The sequence below is a fragment of the Anser brachyrhynchus genome, assembly GCF_964034855.1.
Source record: "Anser brachyrhynchus genome assembly, chromosome: 1".
NCBI classification, from domain to species: domain Eukaryota; kingdom Metazoa; phylum Chordata; class Aves; order Anseriformes; family Anatidae; genus Anser; species Anser brachyrhynchus.
The window spans coordinates 94,110,025-94,134,392 of record NC_137694.1 but is presented as its reverse complement, the minus strand read 5'-3'; the positions used below and the strand labels follow the sequence as shown (position 1 = coordinate 94,134,392).

At 38.8% G+C, this 24,368-nt stretch overlaps 1 protein-coding gene across 6 annotated transcripts in view; it reads left to right on the top strand.

The window, feature by feature from the left end:
* Positions 1-24,368, top strand: part of LOC308188017 (uncharacterized protein) — a 625,739-nt gene that overhangs the window by 472,685 nt on the left and 128,686 nt on the right. For 5 of the 6 annotated variants that reach the window (XR_013945068.1, XR_013945069.1, XR_013945075.1 and 2 more), the window contains exon 5: positions 6,858-15,596. The gene's annotated coding sequence lies outside the window, so the exon portion shown is untranslated. Of the gene's footprint in view, positions 1-6,028; positions 6,156-6,857; positions 15,597-24,368 lie in introns of all 6 variants that reach the window. The other variant, XM_080576577.1, reaches the window with a different exon arrangement.

The following is a 24,368-nucleotide window of genomic DNA, read 5'->3' as shown; positions in this document are numbered from 1 at the left end:
ATACTGTGATACTGTGTGTGATACTTTGGCCCCAAGGGACTTTCAGAAACATTATGCTAAGAGTTCATTTTCAGAAGTGTTTTAGCAGTTCAGTTGTGTTAACTCCTGTGTTCTTTAGGTTTCCAAGAACTTATATCACATTTGGAAATGGGACTTCGCATACTGAATCTTTTAGGCAACAGCGGTTTGTGTCCATAAATGAGCTGAAGATTCTTTGCCTGACTGGAATCAGGAAATTAGCAATTGCTGCCTTGTTTAAAGTATGTGTTGGGGGAAAGGAAGGGGAAATCAGAGCTTTCACACAAAATTGATTTATTTTTCATAATGTAAAGTATTTTCACACCTTCTTTTTAATATTATCTTTAAGTAATTCATTATATTATTTTTGAGGGGTCCTGACGTTTTTTCATGCCAGTCTGTCTTTGCCTGACAGAAGGCTCCCCAGACTCTACATGTGAGATCCTACAGTATAATCAACTCATAAGGCTACCAGTATGATTTCAAAGGTCTTTTAAGAAAACCAGAAGAGCTTCAGAAGCACTTCAGTAATTTGCAGGCTTATACGAGCAGACATGAGCTACTTAGCTTATAAAATAGAACTTCTCAGCCAATGCATCTTTTTCTCAAAATAGCTTTTTATTGGCATTGCCAATAAACTGTGCAGGCTGTCTAGTCACATTGCTTCATTTTATTTATCCATCGAGAAAATATGTTACATGGACAAGAAAGCTCTGAAGAGACAATACATATGTGCATGTCCAGTGCATGTTTCTCAGAGTCTACATGCACACTTCTCCTTGCCTCACATAAAGCTTCCAGAATCTATTGGTTAAAAAGTTTTTGATTGACATTTGTTTGAAGATCAGCTACATGAAGGTGGTCTTCGTTTCATAATGTAGTCTCAATATTTTCAGTAGTTTAAATACTGGAAAAGGAAAATTTCTCAAGGCAGGGTTAAAGCTTTCTAAACTTTTATTACCGCAGACAGAAAATGCTTTTCATTCTTATTTTCTAGAAATACTCCTCTGGGTGGAATTTCTGCTCCCCATCAGGCAAGTGTGATAGCTAACCATGGTCTTGAGGTCTTGTGAGAAAATACCTTATCTTAAAGAATCTTCATTCTTTAAGATAAAGAAATCCTACTGTGCTTGGCATTCTTTCACCAATCTTTCACCCAAGGCTGCTGTACTCCTGTGTGTATTTTGTGCTTTATGCAGGTGCCATAAAATAAGACACAGTTGAAAATATTCACTTGGGAGCTTGGCCAAAGACTTCAGCCCAAGTCAGAGCAGGCGCTCACTCAGAACAAAAAATGTGGAGGAAAGATCTTACGTCCTAACAAAAAGAAGAAACAAATGCAAAATCCTTAATTGTTATTCAGATGGAGGGAGGGAAGAGCGTTATTCATGCTGTCAGCTAGCTTTAGAATAATTAACACAAACAAAAATTTGGGGATCAGAAAAAAAAAACGCATACAGTTCTCTTGTTTTGGAAGAGATTACTCCTGAGTGTGCTGCTAATCTGACTAATACAGTTACATTACATTTTGGGGGCAAAGGAGATTATGTGGGAGGAATTAAAGAGATTTGATATGGATACCATATTTGGTAGAACTTCGAATGAGATTACTAAAAAAAAAAAAAAAATAAGTCTGCTTTGTGTATAGGCTTGACTAAGTCCAGAGACTCTAATGAGATCATGTATTCTGTCTCCAGTAGGGTAAATGGTGCCAATTCAGAACTGTGGGAATAAAATTCATTGGACTCTGATTAACTCTAGCATTGTAGCAGTACCCAAATTGGCACTTAGAATTTCATGTCTCTTGGAGGTCATAAGGAAATACTGTGGAAACAGAAGAGGGAGTCAGTTCTGTACCAATGGTGATGCATATTTATTTTCCACCAAACTGAATTTCATGGATGAAGTTTTATTTTCCTATTTCTTAAAAAGGAGATTTTATGGAAGTATTTTTTTTTAAATGAACTTGGAGTTGAATCGATGGTCTATCCCTTCTGTTCATATGATTTCAGATGCCTAAAGCCACAGGATATGAGGTGGGTTATTAGATATGCCTTTCCAAAGAGGAAATGGTAAGACAAAAATGGCCTGCCTGAAGTTACAGTTTATAGATTAGAAAAAGGCACAAACAATTAAAAGACAGAAACAGTTAGGGCAAATTACTTGCAATCAAGCTGTAGCTAAATGAGCTTCTTGATGAGGAAACCAAATTTATGTTGTTTAGAACCACGAATAAATGTTCCTAAAACAAACAAAAAAAAAGTTGAAGGTGAGCAAAGTGTTAGCACAATTGGATACAGATGTGCTGATAAGAGAAGTTATGGGTGCAATTAAAGTTCTGGTATCGGATAATAAAAAAATATAATAATAGTAACTACAGAGATCTTTCCTGTCAAATTCAGTGAGACAAAACCTTAACAGGTGTAATGGTATGGTTATATTCAGGTCTTTTCCCCTCTGTTTCCACACGTGGCTAGCAACCTTAGTAATTAGTTTTGACTCAAACCAAGCAAAATTTGGCAGTTCAAATCAAAATATACATTCCCAAAAAATCATTTACGTAAAGAAAAGTTTGAGTGCTAGGGGTGGAGGTGAATACATTTAACACTAGAATTAAACATTTTTTTCTCTTCTTTTATAAAAATGTGAATTACCTTTTTGGCGTTTTTTTGAATTTACCTTTTCTTTGGAAAGTTATGTAGATTCAGTGATGAAGACAAAGTCATACAAAGCCCTGAAGACGTATGAAGGTTTCAGTGTGAAACATCACATTTTTCTCTTTGTTACTCTATATACATTTTGCATTCAATGTAGTATTCATCAATTTCACTGAATGCTAGTCATTGTCTACCTATATTTATCTGAAAGAAATGACTTTAAAGACTTCGTAATTATGAAAAGGCATCAAGCAATGCTATCCTTCTCCATTCTTATTGCATTCAAATGGTAGGCATAACATAGTAGAAAAAAGCAAGGTATAATGGGGCTTCCTATTGTCAGTCAGAAAGTGCAAGTATATGTAGAGAGAGATAATATTCTGCTGACATTTTCCCTTATCTTGATTCCTCTTGTCATTTCATGCAAAAAGTGTTGCAGGTCCTGTGGAAAAAGGCGTGTAGAGAAAGAGAGTGAAAACCTTTCAGTCCTGAGCTAAAAGTGCTGGCATTCCTAAATATGGAGTTGTGACAGAAGTTTGAAAGTGAGTGCCCCTGTCAAGTTTAGAACAGTAAATAAGAAGCCCAGATCCCTAAGTTCCATAATCTTGTGGAGCATTAAAGCGTTAATGATATTGTATATATTATTTTCTGCTCAGTTGTAAACAGTGTTTATCATTTGGCAAACTTATACAATGTTGAAATGAAGAGATTATAACATATTGGGCCAGTTAGCAGAAAATACAGCCACTTGAAAAGAGAATGTATCTCACCTAAGTCTGTAAAAAATAAATTAAGAATATGCTTTTCCATTGGTTTGGCATAGAGCATCATTTGTCTGTTTAGGTTTTTTAAGCCTAGAATTTTAAAAATTAAAGACTGATTTTGTAGATATACAGCCTTTATTTTGTTGTTGAAATAACAATAGATTTTGGGAATTCCTAATGAATAGGCTTTCTCGGTTGCTAATGGATCTTCACAGAATCACAGAATGCTTGAGGTTGGCAGGGTCCTCTGGAAGTCGTCTGGTCCAACACACTGCCCAAGCAGGGACCCCTAGAGCAGGTTGCCCAGGCCCATGTCCAGGTGGCTGTTGAATATTTCCAAGAAGGGAGACTCCACAACTTCTCTGGCAACCTGTTCCAGTGTTCCATCAACTGTATAGTGAAGAAGTACTTCCTGATGTTTCGACAGAATCTCTGTGTTCCAATTTGTTCCCATTGCTTCTTGTCCTGGCTGGCACTGGGCACCACTGAAAAGAGCTGAGCTCTGTCCTCTTTGAACCTTCCCTTCAGGTATTTATGCACATTGATGAGATCCCCCCGAGCATCCTCTTCTCCAGGCTAAACAGTCATGACTCTCTCAGCCTCTCCTCATAGGAGAGGTGCTCCGGTCCCTTGATCATCTTCATATCCCTCCACTGGACTCTATCCAGCATGTCCATGTCTCTTTTGTACTGGGGGACCCAGAAATGGGCACAGTACTCCAGGTGCAGCCTCACCAACACTGAGTAGAGGGGAAGGCTCACCTCTCTTGACTTGCTGGTGACACTTTGCCTTATGCAATGAAGAATACCATTAGCCTTCACAGCAGCAATGGCACATTGCTGATTTGTGTTCAACTTGGTGTCTACCAGGACTTCTAGGTCCTTTTTTTGCAGAGTTGCTTTCCAGCTGGGTGGCCCCCATCATGTACAGGTGTTTGGTGTCTTCCCTCTCTTTGGTTTGTATATTCAAAGTTGTTCTGCTGTTAAAAATATATATATATATATATACATATGTATATATATATATATACATATACATATGTATATATATATATACATATACATATGTATATATATATGACTCGTACAAAGAAGACTGAGGTTTGATTTTTGATCATGGGGTAGTGTTTGACCTTAGCTCCAAAAGTGGGAGAGTCAGCCATTCCAGTTCCAAAATCTCATATCAGTACTTGCAGCCTAAAGTGGAAAGGCAACTTTGAAGGAGATAGACCTCAGTAAAACATATTTTAATCTGAACTGGAATAAAAATATTAGCCTTAAGCAGATGTTAAATTAAACACCTGTTTCACTACTGTTCTGAGACATAAGGATTGCTTCAGTATTTGTTGTCATAGGTGATTTGAGCTGACGTCATGGTTTATCTGAGCCTTGAAAGACCCTCTGTGCAAGGAAGTATGGAGGAATAGTAGTTTCCATTCCCAATAAGGCATAGTGTGGGCTGTGTTTTGTCTTGATTCTGAGGTTGGGGCAGAGAATATAAAAATTGACCAGACAGGATGTTTCACATCTGGTAGCACTTTTCTTGGTGGAAAGGTTCATTGAGAGTCATCATGGTAGTTGAAGACAGCGAGTTTTTGAAGAATCATTCCTTCCTCCAAATAGGTAACTACCTAAAATGAAGTACCCTGATTCTTTGGAATTTTAGGAAGTTTTTCCTCTCTGCCATTTTTATAACCTTACTCACGTTGCTCTGATGTATGGAAGATCCCACTTCTTATTTCTACACCACTGTTTATGTGGCCAGTATATGCTTAGTACCTAGACCTAATATTGTTTTCCAAACGTGGTTAGGATTGAAGTCAATACATAAAATGTGCAGTATTTGTTTTTACATTACATGATAACTCTCATGCTTAAGGGGAATGATCACAAATTTAAGTTATATGTTTTATTTAAGTTATATGTTTATTTAAGTTATATGTAGTTTTATCCTACACTAACTGTACCTTTTTTACAGTCCTAAATTCCATCTTTTCAGCTTGATGTAGAGATAACCAAGGGAAAGAAGATAAGGTTGGGAGAACCAGCTTTTATTTCTCATCAGGATCATAAGGACAGCATTATATGTTGTGAAGGATTGCAGACAAGGTGTTAGATTAGGAAGGAAGCTCATTTTCATTTCTTGTGATTTGGGCATTATTTTAAACTCCCCAGAGATGAAGGATTGGATGATTAGACAGGTAAGTAGTATAGAAGGCCTAATGACCCAAAACTGCTGAAAAGAAAATTTGGCTTCTCATTTGTACACCAATTGTTTGAGAAAGTGAAGGAGACTGTGCTTAACAGAACTGCAGGGAGATATTGGGAGTCAGGTACCAACTACGTAGCAGAGGCCTGGTGTACTGGCAAGAGGAGTGAGGCTTTGATTTACACTAAAAAAAGAGAACTGACAGCGTTCCTCCAAGAGCACATTTACCTTAGATTTACCTTAGCCCAGTTTCTCCTTTTGACTGCTCAGCAGGAAGCCAATCCACAGAAGCCCTTGAGAAACAGAGCGAGAGAGGGAATAGCTGGGCGCATCATTGTGTCCTTCCTATATTTTTTTCTACTCTTTTTTTTCTTGTCTTAGGCCTTCCTCAGCTCTTTCCTTTGCAACGTACTCTAACCTCAAGGGACAAAGAGGCAGGCAGGCAGGGAGTGTGCATCTTCAGACAAATCTACAAGGAGCTTTGCAACAGGATCACAAGAGGCAGAGGGTAAATATGCACAGCAAGTTGCCTTGTACATTAATAGAGAGTTCACCTGACTGTCCCACTCACCTGCAACTTTTCAAGCAAACCAAAGAGAAAGATAAGGAGGGGGAAAAATAAAACAACAACAAAAACAGAATGGAAGGTAGAGTGAGGATTAGATTAACACAGTCACCATGGGTAGTAACATACGCAATGCTAGGGAGAAGGGTAAGAGTGTTATGGAGGGTTGGTAGTATTTCAGAAAATGCTCTACTTTCTACATATAGACCCTGCCCGTTTTGGAGAATGTTGTTAATGAACTTGCTCTGTTCTACTTAAATTTGAGAAAATAATAGGAGACACCAGGTAAGCACATGCTAGGTGGAAGTACCTATTTCAGAAGCTGTTCAGAGCTATTCAGTTGCATTTTATCCTCGTCTTTACGGTAGCTAAGGCTGAAAACACACCAATGAATCATGCTAAATATGTGACCTTTTATAATAAGAGAAAACATTTAATATTGTTATTATTACACTGGAATAAACAGGTGACCTGGCTAACAGTTTTCCTGTTGTAATATTGGTGGCATGAAATCGAAAATAGAGCTATTTGAGGTGTTTTTCATTGCAGAAAATAAATAATAACAGTAAAAGAAGCCAAACTAGATTTATATCCCCTGTCTTTTCTCCTCTTTAAATGCAAAATGTGGGTTTCTTCTATTTCCAGGGAGAGCCAACATTCCAGTGAACATTTTGGCTCTGATTCTTAACTTCTCCATTGTTGCCTTGAACCTGGATGACGAGTTTTATTTTTCCAGTCTACATGCAAGTCTCATTCTGTTAGTAAAGCATGATTATCCAAATGTCTTTTCAGCTATGCATAGCATTTTGGAACTGTTAGGTGGTGCAAGCTTTCCTAAATCAATGCTAAGAATGCTTCCTTTTTTCTCTGGTGAAGTCCTATGATGCTTCACATTTCATTAACATACTTCAAACATGTCATTCTCTGACAACACTTGTACTCCTAATACAATAGTCATGTATGTACAGAAGGTGTGAGAACAAAGCTTTGAAATGGAGTATGCATCTGAAAGAAAGTGAGGATATCTTCATGACTGCATACAGAGTAAGAATGGCAATATGTACATATATAAAGATAAGAATGTAAGAAAGAACCTATTAGATCAGACCAGTGGTCTGTCTTGCCAGTCCCTGGCAATCTCTTGCCAATCCCCTGTGTCTCACAGCGTGGGAAAAAGATGATGTTATTTAGGGACAGAACATGAGCCTACCCACATTCTGTTTTCCCAGTGTCCAGTCCTGAAGCAGTAAGGTTATTAGAATATATACCCCCCATATAATCCTTCTAGTATCCCCTTATGTCGATGGAATGGTTGGTTTCATTTACTTGATCATTACACTAACAGCAAGCAAGCTTTCCTTAGAATATTGCAATGATAATTTCATTATCAAAATGCTCTGCAGGACAAAAAAATAATAATAATAAAAAAATCCTTCTTAGAATTTTACGCAGAAGATTAGATTCATTAAGCAATCTGGAAATTGAGAGTACTTCAGTAGATTTTCTGCTTCAAGTAATACTTTATTACTATTTCTTTCAATATTAAATTAAACACAGGTTAAAGTTAAATAAAAGTAATGCTATACAGAGTCTGGTTAGTGAAGGTAATTGTTAGATAACACTAGCCATACCATTTTTATCTAAGCTTTGCAATTCACCTTTTAAACATACAGATGTTTTGAATCAATCCAAGTAACATTTGTATTCACCATATTCTACTGGTGCTTTATTACTTTTATTTGTTCAGTTAACAGCAATGTTGGAAAAAAAAAAAAAGAAAAGAGAGAAGATAATGTCACCGCTGATGCAGGCTTCATATACAATCAACAATTTGCTAAAGCAGTTTCATAATTTCTGCAGAGCCTGTTTAATTTGAGATTTGGGACAGAGAAGGGGGAACTAGAGGGACTAGACTAGAGGGAACTTTTAACAAAGAGAACTCATATGTACTGGGTGAGAAGTATTAAAATAAAAAGGACTAAACCCAAATCTTTCTCTGTTCTGACCCTTCTTTCCTGTGAAGTATCCTACCTTCCCGACTTGATCTGTAGTTCAGTAACTCATAGTGGTTCAACACATTTGCATTCTGATCATCCCTAACAGATGCTTCCAGATGTAGCAAGAAGTAAAGCATTTCTGCATAGAGATCTTTATATTAACATTAACATAACATTAACATAACATAACATTTTCATAATCCATCCCACATCAAATAAGTAGGTCTCTATAGATACAGGCACATTCCTAAAATTCCAGCTAGAAACTAGTTTCCTACTGAAGGTACTAGAATAAGAGCATATCTAAAGAGCTTGTTAATCGGGAGTCCAGATACTACAGATGTAGGACAATATAGTAGGCTGTGACCTATAGCAGATCTATATGAGATCTTCCTTCCTTTTTCTGCAAATATTCACCCTCTTTCTTTCCACACCATTTCCCCGGAAGCTACAGCAGAAGTAGCAATGCACAACCTCTGTTGGACTATGAGTAGACATCAGAAAAACCTGCAGGCCTTTTGTTGAAATGTTTCCTGACTGAACAGCTGTTTTACTTTCAATAGGAAAGGGTGGAAGGAGAAGGCACCAACAGGACAGATTCAGTCCCTAGATACTAGTAGGATATGACAGACTTGTCATACAATTATAGCCATTGGGGAAAAAAATCAGAATGATTCTTTCTTAGCAAAGTATTAATAGCCACTAAATGAAGGCACTTATTTACTGATAAAGAATTGTTTCCTATGACATGAAAATATTATTTATATTATGATAAAAAAGACAACATTTGCATTTTCATGCCAACCTGGAGAAACGTTGGTTATTCAAGTGAGCCTTGCAAAGTAGAATTTGGAAATAAAGGAATAAAAGGTTTCTCAGCAAAGATTTGCTCAGTGTGCTTTACTGTCCTTTTGGTTCCTCTCTTTACTTTGTCTTGATGTTGTTTTTCCTTCATTTTTGTTGATGTTTCTCACCCCTTGTATATAACCCTTCCTCTACCTCTCCCCAGTTAAATGGGATTTTTAGCCTGGTCTTCTATGGGAATGAGCATACTCGATTGCACTTTAGTCCTCTTCTTCTCCCCTCCAAGTAATCTGCAAACCCAGTGACCAATTTCAATTCAGTTTCATAGAAAAGGAATTACCTTGGAGCTGTTAGTATTCTGTAAATTCTATGCAAGTACGTGGCTGCGTAGAGAAGAGAGGTCCTATTAAGGTCTCGCACTGAGGATCCAACTCAAAAGCTGATTCTTTATTAGAAACCTGGAAATCTGCACAGAGAGCAAACCAGGCATCATTAGTTCTGCTGTGTACAGAGGAACCACTTGTTTTTTCAGCTCGTTGTAGACTAGCTATCAGCTTGCTTTTGGAATGTAGCATTCTACAGATGATGAAATGGTGATAGGAGGAGGGTGTTCAAACATCAAAAAGTGTACCTAAGGTCTCTTTTGGGGGGATGCTTGTTTCCCACCTGCAACATGTTTACTTTAAAGGTTGATGCATCCTTCATCATGATTATAGAGAAGAAACATCAAAACCACTCAGTACACATCCAAAGAAAAGAGGAAAACACACAACAAGAAGGATGTGCATTATTAAAGGCAGTTCTCTGTGCTCTGGAGGCAATCTTCAGGGAACAGATGGATTTTGTGTGTATTAGTCAACAGATTTATCAAGAAACCTTAAAGAAAAACACTCTTTCTAAAAAAGAGTTCTTTGACAGAGTCCATTGTATAAAATGGTCTTAAGTCAGTAGGAATGCGGATGAATTCTGATTGCTTCATGCTATCACGAAACATACTGTGATAGGGTATCTTTCCTCCAGTCATTCTCCCTTAAATGTCTGATGTGAGGAGAAAGAGAAGTGGAGTTGTCTGGAGACCTGCCTTCATTTTCCCCTGTTTTCTTTCACTGGGATCCTGCAAAGTGCAAAACCTGGTGCATGCACCAGCTACTGCTAAGATGTTGAGGAAATGTGTCAACTCAAGTGCCTGTTCCTCCTTCCTTCAGGGTAGTGGTGAAAATGTTACTTGTCAAAAGCTGACTGTCACCTAAAAGCAACCTCAGTAGAGTTGGCACACTCTCCTGACCAAGGGGGGCTCTGCTGCTCGGGTCCAACTTATGACTTGGACTAGTTATATACGAATTAATTAAGACTGAAATTTTTCATTGTCTGCGATTTTGTAAATTCCTGTTACATGTGTTTCCTTGGTTTTGTTTGTTTGTTTTCCTCTTTTTCAGACATTCCCCAGAGTTTGCGGGGAGAAAAGTATTCACTACTGCTAACATTAGTGCTGCTATTCCAGCTTTGTCACAGAAGTGTAGACCCAGTTTTACAAATCTTATATTCTGTGTTCTTCTCATACTTCGCTTTATCATAAGACATGACCTTTTCAGAGAGTCCAGGACAGAATAGGTTGGCTATTTTGAGACATTATAGTGTAAAGATGGGTACAAAGAGATATGGGTTCACAACATATTCTGCCTCATGGATGCCCAAGCCATTATCAATGGTTCTCTGGTTGAAGAATGAATCAAAGAGCATAGGATGAGTATTTTGTGTTGTCTATCTTTGAACACTGAGGTTTCTACCTGTTATAAAATATTCACAGAATTAGAAAAATAAATGGTTGAAAAACAGTTAATGAAGGCTTAGGCGAGAGTAAGAAGTGGAGAACACATACGATACCAAAATGTTTTCAAATTAAAATAGCAGGTTCAAATCCAAGATAGACTGTTGCTCACTAGAGATTTAGGAAAGACTACTTCTCCAAGCATCAAAATGAATCCTGAATTGTGAGTTTTAGGATCCAGAAAGAGCAATGGGGAAGACCCTTCATTTGTGACTAGGAGGGTGGGTTGTTTTGTTGTTGTTTTGTTATTTTGTTTACTTTTTTAGGTGTGCTGTTGAGTTGCCAAAGAAGCCCCATCTGATTTTTTCTCTAAGGATAGCCAGGGTTTATGAAAGTCTGTGTCAAAAGAAAAGCTTAACATTTTGTCCTTAAACATGTATGGGGAGTTAATTGTGTCTGTTTCAGCCTTTAGTCTACCAGCTCTGTTCAACTACTCCAGGGAGTGTTTTTGTGCTTGTATAATCCTCCATCTCATTCAGAGTGGAACACAAACTATTGAAGTGTAATGGCGAATTTGCACTTTCCTGTGTATTCCGGCAGATTCATTATGCAGCTGCTCTGAACCTTAAAACAGATAATGGATTTATTACCATTTTATTAAAGGAAGACCAAAAGAGAAGAGGAGGTTAATTTTCTAAGTATCTCACCTCCACCTTTATTTCAAAGATACATTACCTATCTTCTGACTTTTCTGTGAGTATTCTTTCCCCAGTTAGCCATTATTTCAACTGCTGCCTTTTGTTTGAAGAAGGATTGCAACAGCTCCATTAGCACTTCTTTCTTAATGGGAAGTCTGGGTGGGAAGTGCTGTTAAAGCAAGGTTGTATGAAACTGGAGGGATCGTATTTACTGAACAAAGACCCTTGGGTCTGGATATTGCTCCGATTCCCACTGTTCCCTCTCCCCACCCTTCAACAGTTCCTGAGACTTCAGTAGTTTTACTGCTGGTAAGCATTGTGAGAGGGCTCACAGTTGGTCCAAGTGTCTTTGAAGAGCTGGGCTTCAAAATATAGCTGTTGTGTGCAAAGTGAAGCCTCTCTGGACTGTGTAGCTACATTACCATATCCCTGCAAGTTTCTGTTTTATCTCTAGTGAAACAAAACCATTGAGGACCAAGTCTGTCTTCAGTTTCACTGTGGATGTTGCAGAGCTGCAATTATGTTCGTGTGAGCCAGGACCACAGGACCTGTGCCTGGGCTGCAGGACCTCACCAGAGATGCAGTGCTCCTCTGTGCCTTCACTGGTCCAGACGGCTGCCTCTGGCAATCACCAGTAGGGGGGCAGAGCCCCTCTGCCTGTTTTACATCCTCTGGGGTACAGGAGCTGTCACATTGACAACTCCTAATCCTAGGGAAGATGCCTTCTTACGTGGAACTCACTTTGGATGAGATCCAAAGTAATCAACACAAGAAATCCCCCTAACTCTGGTTTGGGTGGAGAATGGAAAATTTTGCATTGGTACAGATCACAGAAGGCCAGTGTTGCTGGGACAGTACTAAAGATTGACTCGGAGTCTAAAGACTTTTTGCATGGCCTGGAAGTGATAGGGCTGTGTGTGCTGAAAGGTCTGTTCCTCTGGTGACAGTTTGGAGAAGGAGAAAAAGAAAGTGCTTATTCACCCCCAGTATGGAACAAGACAGCTCTGTACAGTTATTTGTGTGCCTTTAGAATGCTTTGAGTTGGGAAAGACGACTTTGTTTCTGAGTGGAAACCATAGAGACATTTAATTACACTACAAAAAATATATACAATAAACAAGTCTATTTTATTTTATTTTATTTTATTTTTTTCAGCCAAATATACTAGAGAGCCCTAGAGGGAAAATATATTTTAGTACTTTACAGTTACAATTGCAATTTATGTTAGTCTAGTGTCTTTCATACGGGAAGTACCATATCATAAAACACTTTACAGTCTGTTTATCAATACAATAAACTGAGAATATTGCTCAATTTACTTTATTAGAACTTGCTGAGAGATACAAAAATAAAACCAGCTTGGATTGCTGGTTTTTTTTTCTTTCTTTCTTTTTAAGCAAGTGAAACACTGGGAAGAGTAAGCATCGCTAGATATGGTCTTAGTTATGAAAGAAAGAGTGTAAAAAGCATCAGGTAATGACAAGGCGGTGATCTGAGGACAGCATTCTTATCAAAGAACTCCAAGAAATGGCTGGACTACAAGTATATCAAGAAATTTTAGTGAAACTTATAGGCAGATTATTATATTACCACTATTATAATACCACTTATTTTGCTTGTTTGACTTGTGGATATTATTCAATATAAGTAAGGTTGGAATAAACTGGATGTGAGCTGTTTTTATGGCCAGCACTTGCTGGAGTTTAGTTCATTAAATATTTTTGTGATACTGCAGAATCTGATGGTAAAGCTTCAATGGGGTTATGCATATGAAAATTTTTGATTCAAGACAAAAAGTCAGTTGTGATAGGCAGCAGTTTGCCTATTTCTGTACTTATTGGCCATGCATTAATAACTGGTATCTGAATCAGTCACAAATACGTCATAGGTAGTAAGCAGCTTGGCCCCGGAACTTAAGAAGATGTGGGCATGGATTTCTTACGTTTTAAAACATTTAAACTGCTTTACATCTAAATGCTTAACCAGCCTCAGGTATTGCTGCCCATTATTTTACATCATAAACACTCATTGAGTGCAACTGGGCAATGAACAAGAGCTGTACCCACATACACATTTTTCTGTGTGGTGACACTATGCATGTGTGTATATTTCTAATGGGTATGTGAAAGCCACATTTTCCTAGTCTGAGATGAAAAATACAAACATGCATTAAGTGTGTCAGAAGGTTATTGAATACTGTTCTGCAACGATATCACTGGCAGTCAGAATTAAAGCTGTTTGAGAGGCTTAAATGGGCACTTCCATATGTTAACAGCTTTTGAGATTTTTTTAAGCTTAACCTCATTTTATAAGGCTCCATTTTGATATGATTGAAGTAAGTTGCTTGCTATTAATATTGCTATAAATACTTTAAAATTTTCCTCCATCCTAGTGTAGTTTGTAAGTTTTCAGTCTGTCTTATTTGAAAATTAATCATAGGTATACTTGCTTTGGAATTCTTTATCACAAACTTAAAACTAGCCCAAATTTCATGCTGTGTCAATTCATTATAAATTAACTTGATCTTTTTATTTGACTATTTTTTTGTCTCTACAGTGCTGTTCTGCCTTGTTTTTGCAAACAATTGCTACCAAAAGCATTGATATTTCAAAACTGTGATTGATATTTTATTTATATGTGTATATATAATACCCTACTCTATCATTAAGTCAGTAAAGACAAGTGGTAACTGAATGATATTCATTGTCAAGATTAAATAAAGAAAGGCAAATATCTGTGCAGTAACAGGAGATTAGAAAAAGTAAACTACTTATACTCTGAAAAAAAATCCAATGCAGCTGATTCATTGCTGCTAGTCTCAGTACAATAACAAGTGAATACTACCTCAGTTACCACCAGAGACTCTTCAGGAATGCAAACATAAAACCAAAAGGAGAAATACAAAACCCATCAAGTGTTTGGAACCTAAGACTATTCATCATCCAATTTGAAATTCCCAGGTACAATAAGGTCAGTTCTGGAAAATGGGAAACTTGAGTTTTGAAACATAGGGATATTGTTTTTCTAATTGCTTCAGACACCTCTATGTTATTTAGTAGTTATGTGTTAAGTAAGGAAAGACTTTTGCAGTAACTTCCAGACAAGATGACATCAGTGCAATGCTGCAAGAACTAGAAGACCGTGTGAGCTCTATTTGTGTTTCTGTCAGCATTTAATTGAATTGTCTGTGAGGAATTGCTAGGCCTGAAGCAATTACTATCAAGAGCAGAACTATTAGTTTAAATCTTCCATACCCTCTTTATTCTATAGAAACAACTTTTTGTAGGTCTTTTAACTTCACTTGCTTCCCAGAGCTAATCACGTATTTCTGCATATGCAAGATCTGGTCCCAGCTTGTGGTTGAATAAGCAAAACTATCATTTTACCAATCTCAAAATTTATCAGGGTGTTATTTAAATTCCAGTGCTTCTAGTTTTCAGTTTTCAAAGTTAAGTCGATAAAACATCATTGTTTGACAATACTTCATGGAAAATGGAGTTTGGTGGCTGTTCATGCCAGAATGAAAGGTCACCGACGTAATTTTTCAATGAATTGACTACAGGGCTGTAGACTCCATTAGAAAGGGGACTTGTAGCATTCTACTTAGCCTCATTTGGGGAATGGCTGAGGGAAAAGGAAGGCAGATCTCTGGATTCACACTGCTAAGTGGCCCTAAATTGCAATTAATTAAACCTGCTTATCTGTTCTTTTGCATAATTAAGATTCAAACTAGTGACAGCACAGACCCTAGAAGTGCCTCCAGTAAAACAAAGAAACAAAAACTTATGTAATCTATCTTGCAGGTGTGCACTATTACTGGTTTTGGTGTTTGCACTAATGAAGGAGATAATACTATATGGCCTTGTGAGAGGAGCAGCCTCTAGCGTTAGCTCTGAGGACTATTCTTAAAAATGTTGATGAAATAAAGGCACTCAAGGAAAATGGTGGGAAAAGAAGGTCAGCATCATTCAAATTGTATTAGTAAAGAAAATAGTGTTTAATCTACCTCCAGAGAAAAAGCAGTTGTGATATTAGCAAACACAGCATCAAAATAGAAAAGAGAGACTAATCTGGAGAAAGAAACTATCACAGCAACTGGGAAAACCTAGAACAGAAGGTAAGGGATGAGAATTGTCATGGTCTTGTACAAGTATGAGTGTGCATGTAGCATCTGGGTGTAGCAATATTTTGCTATAAAATTTGTATTCAAATGAAATTTTAATCAGAATAGAAAGGAAATAAAATGTATATATGTAAGGGGGAAAAAGTTGATAAAGGAAAAGGAAAATGTCAATGAGAAACGAAGAGGAAGATTATTAGGAAGAGAAAGTAGGATACTAATGAAGATAGAGCACAATACTGTGAGTGGGGGTTAGAGACAATGTATATAGGTATTATAGGGTAGAAACATCTATCACATGGAAAACCAGAAGGCATCGAGCAGGAGATCAGAGGGCAGTAGGTAAGCTGGCGAGAAAAGCAGAGAAAAATGCACTCCACTAGAAACCTATCAGGGTAGGAAACAAAACAGTTAAATACTATTGGAAGTAGTTTGCTGTAGAAAATGTAAAACGGCTTCTTCTGTGTGTCTAACTGAGATAACTTCCTTGTCTGGATTTAAACGTCTACTTTAACAGGGGTTAAATGGACCAGTATCCGTAAAGCAAGAAGTTTATTCATATTTTATTATTATTTTATTCATACTTTTTTAATTCAAAAAAAAAAAAAAAGCTTTCTCCAGCTTTCTTTCTTCTTTGTATGTTGTTTAAGAAGGCAGAACCTTGCCTTGCAAGCTGAAAAAATAAGTGTCATTATAAAGGGAAACAGGTTGTAAATGTTAGAGCTTGCTTTCCTTGAAACTGCACCACAATGAAGCTACATTGTCCAGGAGGACGGTTGGAGTGGAAGGACACTTGCCTGGGTCAGCCTTTGATTTTCAGGCTGTAAAGGGATGCATTATGATTCAGGCCTGACTCTGTCATTGTCTTCTTTTTACTTCTGGCCCAGAGTGACCCTAGGTGGAGGAAAAGTAAGTTCAGGCGTCCTGCCCTCCAGCTGTTGAGCATCTCTCACCAGTCTGAGGGCATCCGTGTGGATAGATATTCCCCTCATAACTGGATTGAGACCGGCAACTCACCAAACAGCAGTGACTTTTCTTCCTTTCTTTCATCGTCAGTGATGTGGATCAGAGTTTGAACTAGCAGCAGTCCCTCTGCCCCTTTTCATGGATCGTGCAAAACCTTTATTTGTTTTTAAACCTGTGTAACTGCTTCCAGCAGAAAAGCAATAGGTGAGGTGGTGTCAGATGAGGCGGAAAGCTGTATGGGAGACAATGGAGCTAATTCCATAGGCTGGCCAGACTGACAGGCTGATAAAAGGCCATTGAGGAGTGTCTGTGTTTCCACGATGTGCTGACGCCATCCTCTGTCCCCCACCCATGCAGAGAATGGCCTGGCACCAGGCTCACTCTCTGGGAGCCGGATACACTCTCCTCGTCTCTGAAATGGAAGTACTCTGTATTTTTATATCATACTGCCATTAGAATAAGGATATGAATAATCTGTCTGCTCTGGCATGGAAGTGATGTTTATGTGTTGCCATGCCAAACCTACGAGAGGTCACTGGCAAAAGATATGCGGAAAGGGGAAGCTGTGCAGAGACTGGCCTGTTCCTGGATACTGTTTGCAGTGGGTGTCACAGCTCTCCACTCCTGTGGAGAGAAGGCAGGACGGAAACCACAGAACAATTAAATCCCTGTGGGCTGGGGGGTTTCCAGTGTCTGGCTGCAACCTCTTCAGGATAGTTTCAAGGGTGATGCTTGAATTGGACTCATGTGACCTGAGGAGTCATCTGGTATAAAGCAGGGAAAGGATTTAATTACAGAGAACAGATAATCTTTGTTCTAATGCCTTTAACGCTATCGCTTTCTCTGCAGCTGCTTTACACATAATAACAGCTTAGCTTTCATCGCAGTTATATGTATTTTTAAAAAGGCAGTATCTTCCTACCACCACATAAGCAGCATTGGTTTCATTCATTTCAAATCATCCTTTCTCTGTGACTACAGGGCATTACATCCTATGTCATTCCATATAATAGTCTTCTAGGAATACATATTTTTACCTTTATTATTGAGATTACTTCAGTCAGCAAGTGCCCATGGAATGGAATTGCAAATGATGCGTGCAGAAAGTTAACAAGCTGTATTTCTTCTGTTGATATGATATACTGACCCTTAGGAACAAGACATAATACATACTGTAACCTTAGGTGTCTCTGAGGGATGTGGAACATCTGAAGGAAAATGCAGGAAATAGTGATTCCTTCGGAGAGCTGAAATCATTCAATGACTCATTCACACACAGTGTTAATTGTGCTTTACACCTGGAGGGACTGGGTACTTCGGCATAGCAGCAATGGACAGCTGAACATTTTAGCATCTTGGATGCTGAGTTTGGTTTACTTGCACCAGTGCCAGACACGGGATCGTGTTGGAACATTCTCTTTGCTTAAAGAGAATTTTGTAACCAAAGGACAGATTTGTTCTTGAAAATGTGAATTGTGTAGTAGTGTCAGGTGGGAATTATAATCCATGATGGCATTTCAATACCTGAAAAAGTCCAAGGTTAGGCACAGTGAAAATGTGATTTTTGGTTCTAAGCCTACTTGTGGCCAGCCCAGTTTAGAAGATAAGCAATACCATCACCGGCAGTTGTGCTACCAGGCTCTCACACTGTGGGAGATGTTGGCTTCAGTGAGGTTTTACTCAGTGCTTACAGGTAAACAAGGGGCTGAATGTTGGAGGCAGTTATCTTTGCAGCCTGGTAGGTATTTCCTTGAAGTTGGGATGATGTATGTAACCATGTGTGGGGTTATCCATGATGCACCTCTGCATGGCTAAACAGAGGAGTTTCATCTCACTGCCTGTCAACATGCTGTCATGAAAGCTGAATTTCCTTTGAGGAAAAGTCAGGTGCAAACACTGCATGCCAGAAGTAAGAAATCAGTGAGTGATGTTGGGATATCTACCTGTGGAGGAGTGCAGTGCAGAGTGCCTAGTCTTGGAGCCAGTTGTTTTGTGTTCCCTTTTGGTGTGAGCTCTTCAGGATTACTTTTAAGCTGTACCTGCTGCTACCAGGCTCAGAGATGATCATCCGTTGGTGTATAAACAAGGATTTTTATTACATAATTTACGTAGAATTATTAATGTAGTAGCATAAAGCATTGCTCCTTTGTAATTCAGAATGTCTCTTTACTTGCAGCAGATCTGCTAGAACACTGCTGCTGAAGGGCTTGTGCAGATGTCTTCCTGCATTTTTCTTCCTACAATTTCTACTTTGTAGGCAGCGCGGAGCAAGCCCTGTATGATAACAACACATCACAAGTTCTCCCAAGCTGGTGGGGAGAAAAGTGATTGCTAACTGGTATACCAGAGAATGAGAAGGTTAATTTTATTTGAAATTTCCTCAGTTAAGAATTTGATCTCAGTAGATAAGCAAGCTGAACCACCAGAGCAGATGGGTAATGCTCTAAATCCTGTGACACAGGCTTATAATATTATTTTTGAAACTACAAAACCAAAACTAACAGTCATGCTTTGGAAGATGCTTGCAGACTGTTGACACCTCAGTTGTCACAACTCTTGGGCATCTGCAACAGTAAGATTAAAAAAATAAATTTAAGACAGACCCTTAAAACTTACCTTTTCATCTGTGTCACAAAAGAAGCTCAATATAAACTAGCAAAGCACAGACATGCAAAGGCACACGTGCAATTCCTGAATTCCTAACCTAAGCAGATCAATAACAAAGGGATTTATCCTCTTAGCCTCTGGATATGGATAATCAGTACACTTTCTACATTTTTTCTTTTTCCTGAGATCATATCTTTAGTAGAAATTTTGCCTTCTGAAAAGGTGTTCTACATTCTTCTTGTTAACAGCTTCAGGCAAATATATCTGTCACATAAAATGAAAGGCATTTTTGGGGGGGGGGTGGAGGGGAAGGGGGGAAGGTTGTCTTAAGTGAAATATGATGCCAAGATGGTGGCACGGTGTCAAGTCCTCTGATACTTATTCTTTAAAAGTCTGTTAGTTTGGAACAGGTGTCTTGAGTTTCAGCAGGTTAATCAAGTGACAAATGGGTTGGTTGGGCCAGTCTTTACTGTTGTGGGAATTTTATTGCTTAAGCCAATAATTAATTTGTCTACACACAAACTGCCTCACAATAAAAATACGTTTATGACAAGACTGTCTTGTTAATCTTGATGAACCAGACCCCCAACTCTTTAAAGGCTATGTGTACATGTAGGTTCAGTGCAGATACGAGTTCTTGTTTGTATCATAAATTATGCTATTATATCCATGTATGCAGGAATTATGCAATAACACTAAAAACACTTGATGTCCAAGATTTTATAGCAGTGAGGAGACTGAGTTTCGAGCCGCTTCTGGAATGAGTAAGCATACTTTCAAAAAAAGGTGCGTGGGTCTTAGGGATTCAAGTATTCAGTGAAGTGGCAATCTGGATAACAGTGGTTTACAACTACATTGTATTGTATTTAAAGATTAACAGTGTGATTCAAAGTCGTGGATTTTAAACTACTAATATTTGTGCATATTTTTTAATGTTGACAGAAATCATATTCTCAAGAGGTTATTCAAACACTTAGCTCTTTTGGAAAGCACAATTTGACAGGATCTAAAATTTAGACATGACATTCCCTATAGGTATTTCCATTCACACCCTCTTAATAAAATTAGATTTTTCCTTAGTGAGAAAGATTTGAGGATGACCCCCCAGTCATCCTGGAATTTCAGCAATGCTCAATTAACAGAAGTCTAAAACTTTCCAGAGCAGTTGTCTTGATCATTGAGTCATCCTGGCTGTACACACTGATAAAAATCTCAGGCTATTCTTTCATTTATTTGTCTCTCCATTTATTTGTCTGCCTTGGTAGATACAAACAACAGAATTTGAAAGTATTATATAATGATGAAAGTTTCTTCCGAGGGACATATCACCTCTGGGCAAAGTGTAACCATGGAAAATTCCAAGCAGCAAAGGATGTTTTCCTTTCCTTTGGAAAGTACTGGTATTTTAAAACAAGGTTATACAGATGCAAGATGCAGCGAGCAGTTATGTCAAGCTTCATTTCAGACACTCCTGAAGACAGAACCAGACAGACCCGTCTCCATACTCAAAAGAGCAAAATTAACACCATGACACTTGAAAGAGAGTTTCACCCCCCCCCCCTCCCCCTTAACATTGGTTTTGGAAGAGAAGCTCCCTCGGGTCCTTCCCACGGGTGAGGCTTGCAGACGTGCCTCTGAGTAGCTGTTGTTTTTGCAGGACCAAGGGACCCCCAATGGGTTCTGCCTTGTGGAGGATGTTGCTTTTTGTCTAGCAGGAGCATGGGGGAATCAGCAGACCCTGAGCTTTTGTTTAATAGCTTTTTTGTAAATGCTGTCTTGATACTTTGATTCCCGAAGTATATATTTCCTGTCTGCAGAAATATAGCAGATGCTATACTCCTGCGTGTTTAGCGTGCGTGGCCTACAAACTGTGCTTTGTGCCAGGAGGGAGTGAGGTCCCCCTGCTGAAACCCCACTTCATGTCCCGTCTGAAAAGGGGCAGGCAGTAGCTGGCACCATTAGCACATCAACCAGCAGCAGGCTGAGTTGCAGAAGCTTTCCTTGAGTGGAAAGGAAGGAGGAAGGGATGATGCTCCCAACACCCCTGGCACGTTCTGGCCAACGTTGTCATTTTAGTTTCACCTGATAATGGAAAAAGCAGTACATCTAGCTTCCTTGCACCCCAATAGCTTGTGGGTTCCTTGCAGCAACATAACCCCTGTTACTGCTCAGAACAAAGGTGACAATGGATGCTGGACCTCAGATTGCTTCCACTGGCGCTGTGCTGCCCACTGCCCAGGTCCCATGGTGGTGGTTCAGGTTTTTCAAAAGAGCCCAACTTTATCCTCAGGTGCATAAATGAAGGGCCAGATTTCTTTATTTTTTCCTGGGAACTCAGCCCTTTCAATCTTGTGTAAGTGTTAAGGGTTAGACTGGATGCTAAACACACCTTGTTATTTTACTAAGATGCCTAAAAGTGAGCTGATCTTTCAGAAGGGTGTAAAAATGGGGAGAAGGAGGGAAAGGAAAAAGTAATAGTGTGTTTCACACTGAGTACTGAATTTTGCCTTTTGAATTCATTTAGGTCATTGTGTTACCAAAGAGAGAAACAAATGGGAGGGATTTCAGTAGGAAGCAGCAAATATTGGGACTGGAAGGAAAGAAATCAGAGAAAACAGTAGAATGACTGCCTGGTGATACATTAGATTATTTAATGACTAAGGAGAAAAGACATTGCAATGGACTATAAATGTTTGCTGTGTGCAAATGTAGGAATGAAAGAAATTTAGTTCAGTGCACCCAAGCATGTTCAAAAGGCATGGGCAGATGAAACTTAAATGGAAATAGGTTTAGATTAAAAAAAAAAAGTTTTAAGGTGGAAAGAACCTGAAGCATCTGCAAAGGAACTGCTAAAACCTTCATATTGCTTGTGACTTCTGAAAGTGCTTTGGACAAAATACTGGCAAGTGTCCTGTGGGAACCAACCCCGCGCCTTCTGAGGGTGAATGACTTAATGGACCTCTGTACACAGGGTATTGTGCGATTGACCTTAATTAGCCCTTAACGTAACAAATTTCCAAATGTGAGCTCTTGAGTCAAAAGGTCTCACACATGTTAATTCTTTAATTTTCTAGGTTGGGCTTGACTCTGAAGGAAAGGTCTCGTGTATACAATGATTCTATTTTTAATGTGTGCTACTGACCTGCTGTGTGACTGTAGGCAGGTAGTCTTTGCCTTTCTGTCGTGCCTCTCTCCAAGAACGCAGCTGAATGTAGGGCAGGATCCCTGAACAGCTCAGGTTTGGGCAGTGAGGGAACCAGAGCCATATAGCATGCATTTGAGCTGTTGTGCAACCAAGTACCAAGGCAGAGGGGTTATTTTGTAGGTTATGCATAGATGCTGACTTCTCCACCATGTCTAAAATAGCCAGCATCAGGAGGAGTGGCTGCGCTCATGCTGAGTGAGAGATAGGCCATGTTCCTATGTACAGTGCTGCCAGAAACTGGGGATTCCCCCAGGCTCCTCTATAATAGAGAGAGTCATCAATCATCCAAGAGCGTTTCTGTGGGTTGCGAAGATTATTGCTTTGTGCTGCTCACTGCAGGAGGCAGGCTGAAGACTGTTTTTGTTTGTCTCTTTCCTTATATTTTCTCCATTAACCTTAAGTCCTGAGCAGTGGATGATGAGAAAACAAACAGTGAAGAGATTTGTTATGGTCAGGAGGGGTTGCTACTCCTGGTCTGAGAGTGGATCTGGTATGTTAACTCTCAATATTTTCATAAATCAAAGAACCTGGTAGTAGCATTGAGTTGTTTAATCGATTAAACATGGATTATTCTAGACCATTATCTTTAGGCACATCATTGCTCAAGAAGTAAGATGCTTGAAAGCTGCCAGAGTTTATTAAATACCAGGTTTGGTCTAAGCTCTCAAATCATTATCTAGTCTCAAATTTCCCATACTTTGGGAAATCAGAGAAGACAGAGAATACACTAAAGATCGATAGATCTCCCTGCTTCTTCTGATTCCCACGTTTTGCAAATATGTGTTCAGCAAGCCTCAGGCTTTGGAACAGCAAAAATAATGTAATCTGAGCCTAGCTTCTTATGATTTCACGTTGGTAGCTGTGGTTTTGACCCCTCCTGATGTTTATTCTGTGCTTTAGAAACAAGTAGCAATCAAGCGTGTTTTTTTTTTTTCTGTTAAATTCTATCACAATTGTTTTGACTAATTTGTAACATCTATAAGCCCTGTAGATTGTGGCACTGATTTGAGAACATGCCACAGATTTCCAGACAGAAAATCAACATACCTTCAAGTGGCTTTATTCATTCCCTCTCCTTTACTCTTTTTCTCCTCAAAAACCCTTGCTATATATTAAGTGTTATGAAATGAATTCATTGTGTTCTTTGTATCCCAATAATAGGGGAAATTATCTTAGTCCTTTTTCTAAAAGACCTTGTTAAAGAATTCACAGAATTCACGACTCTTTTGATTAAATTAAACAGCAGGGTAACTTGAGTCACTCAGCTGTTACTTCACCTGTAGGCATAATTACCATTAGTAATAAATAATATATATATATATATACACATAAAAAATAAAAGTACTCTGGAAAGTTCCTAGTGCCTGGATTTGTTCTGCAAACCATATGTGTTTATTAATTTCCTAATAAGAATTCAAGAAAGCAGTGAATAATATAAGAACATATTCATTAATGCCCCCTGTCCGTGCTATGTTTCTCTTTCTATTACGGCTCTGTCAAGAGCTCAGCTGCAGTTCTCTTACTTATGGTTGAGTCACACATGCTTCTTAGGCTGGAGGATGGTATGCAAAATTCAGATGCTGGCTGGAATTTTCAAGGCCCTTTTGTCATATAGCTTTTTCCTTTTTCCTCTTTTACTCTCTGTTTCTACAAAAAGCCAAATTTCCCTTCCCTCAGGATGCTCTGATTCCTTCCCTTCAGTAAAAATGCAGCAAGTGGCGGCTCGATCAGCGCAGCCCTGAGCCAGTTCTCACTGCTGTGAACAGAAAGGAGCCCTGGCAGGCAGAGAGTTGTTAAAAGTCAGTAACGTAGCTCTTGCTCAGCACACAGGTCGCTGTTTGGCTGTCTGGTTGATTTAATTGATCCGCCACTCCAAGCTGTGCTGAGAACGGGCAAAGGAGAAAGTTCTCTGCAGCATGGAGGTCTGCAGGGTTCATTCCTTTGTGGCCTTTTTTGACACGTCAATACTCATAGCTTGCTATTACATTTTA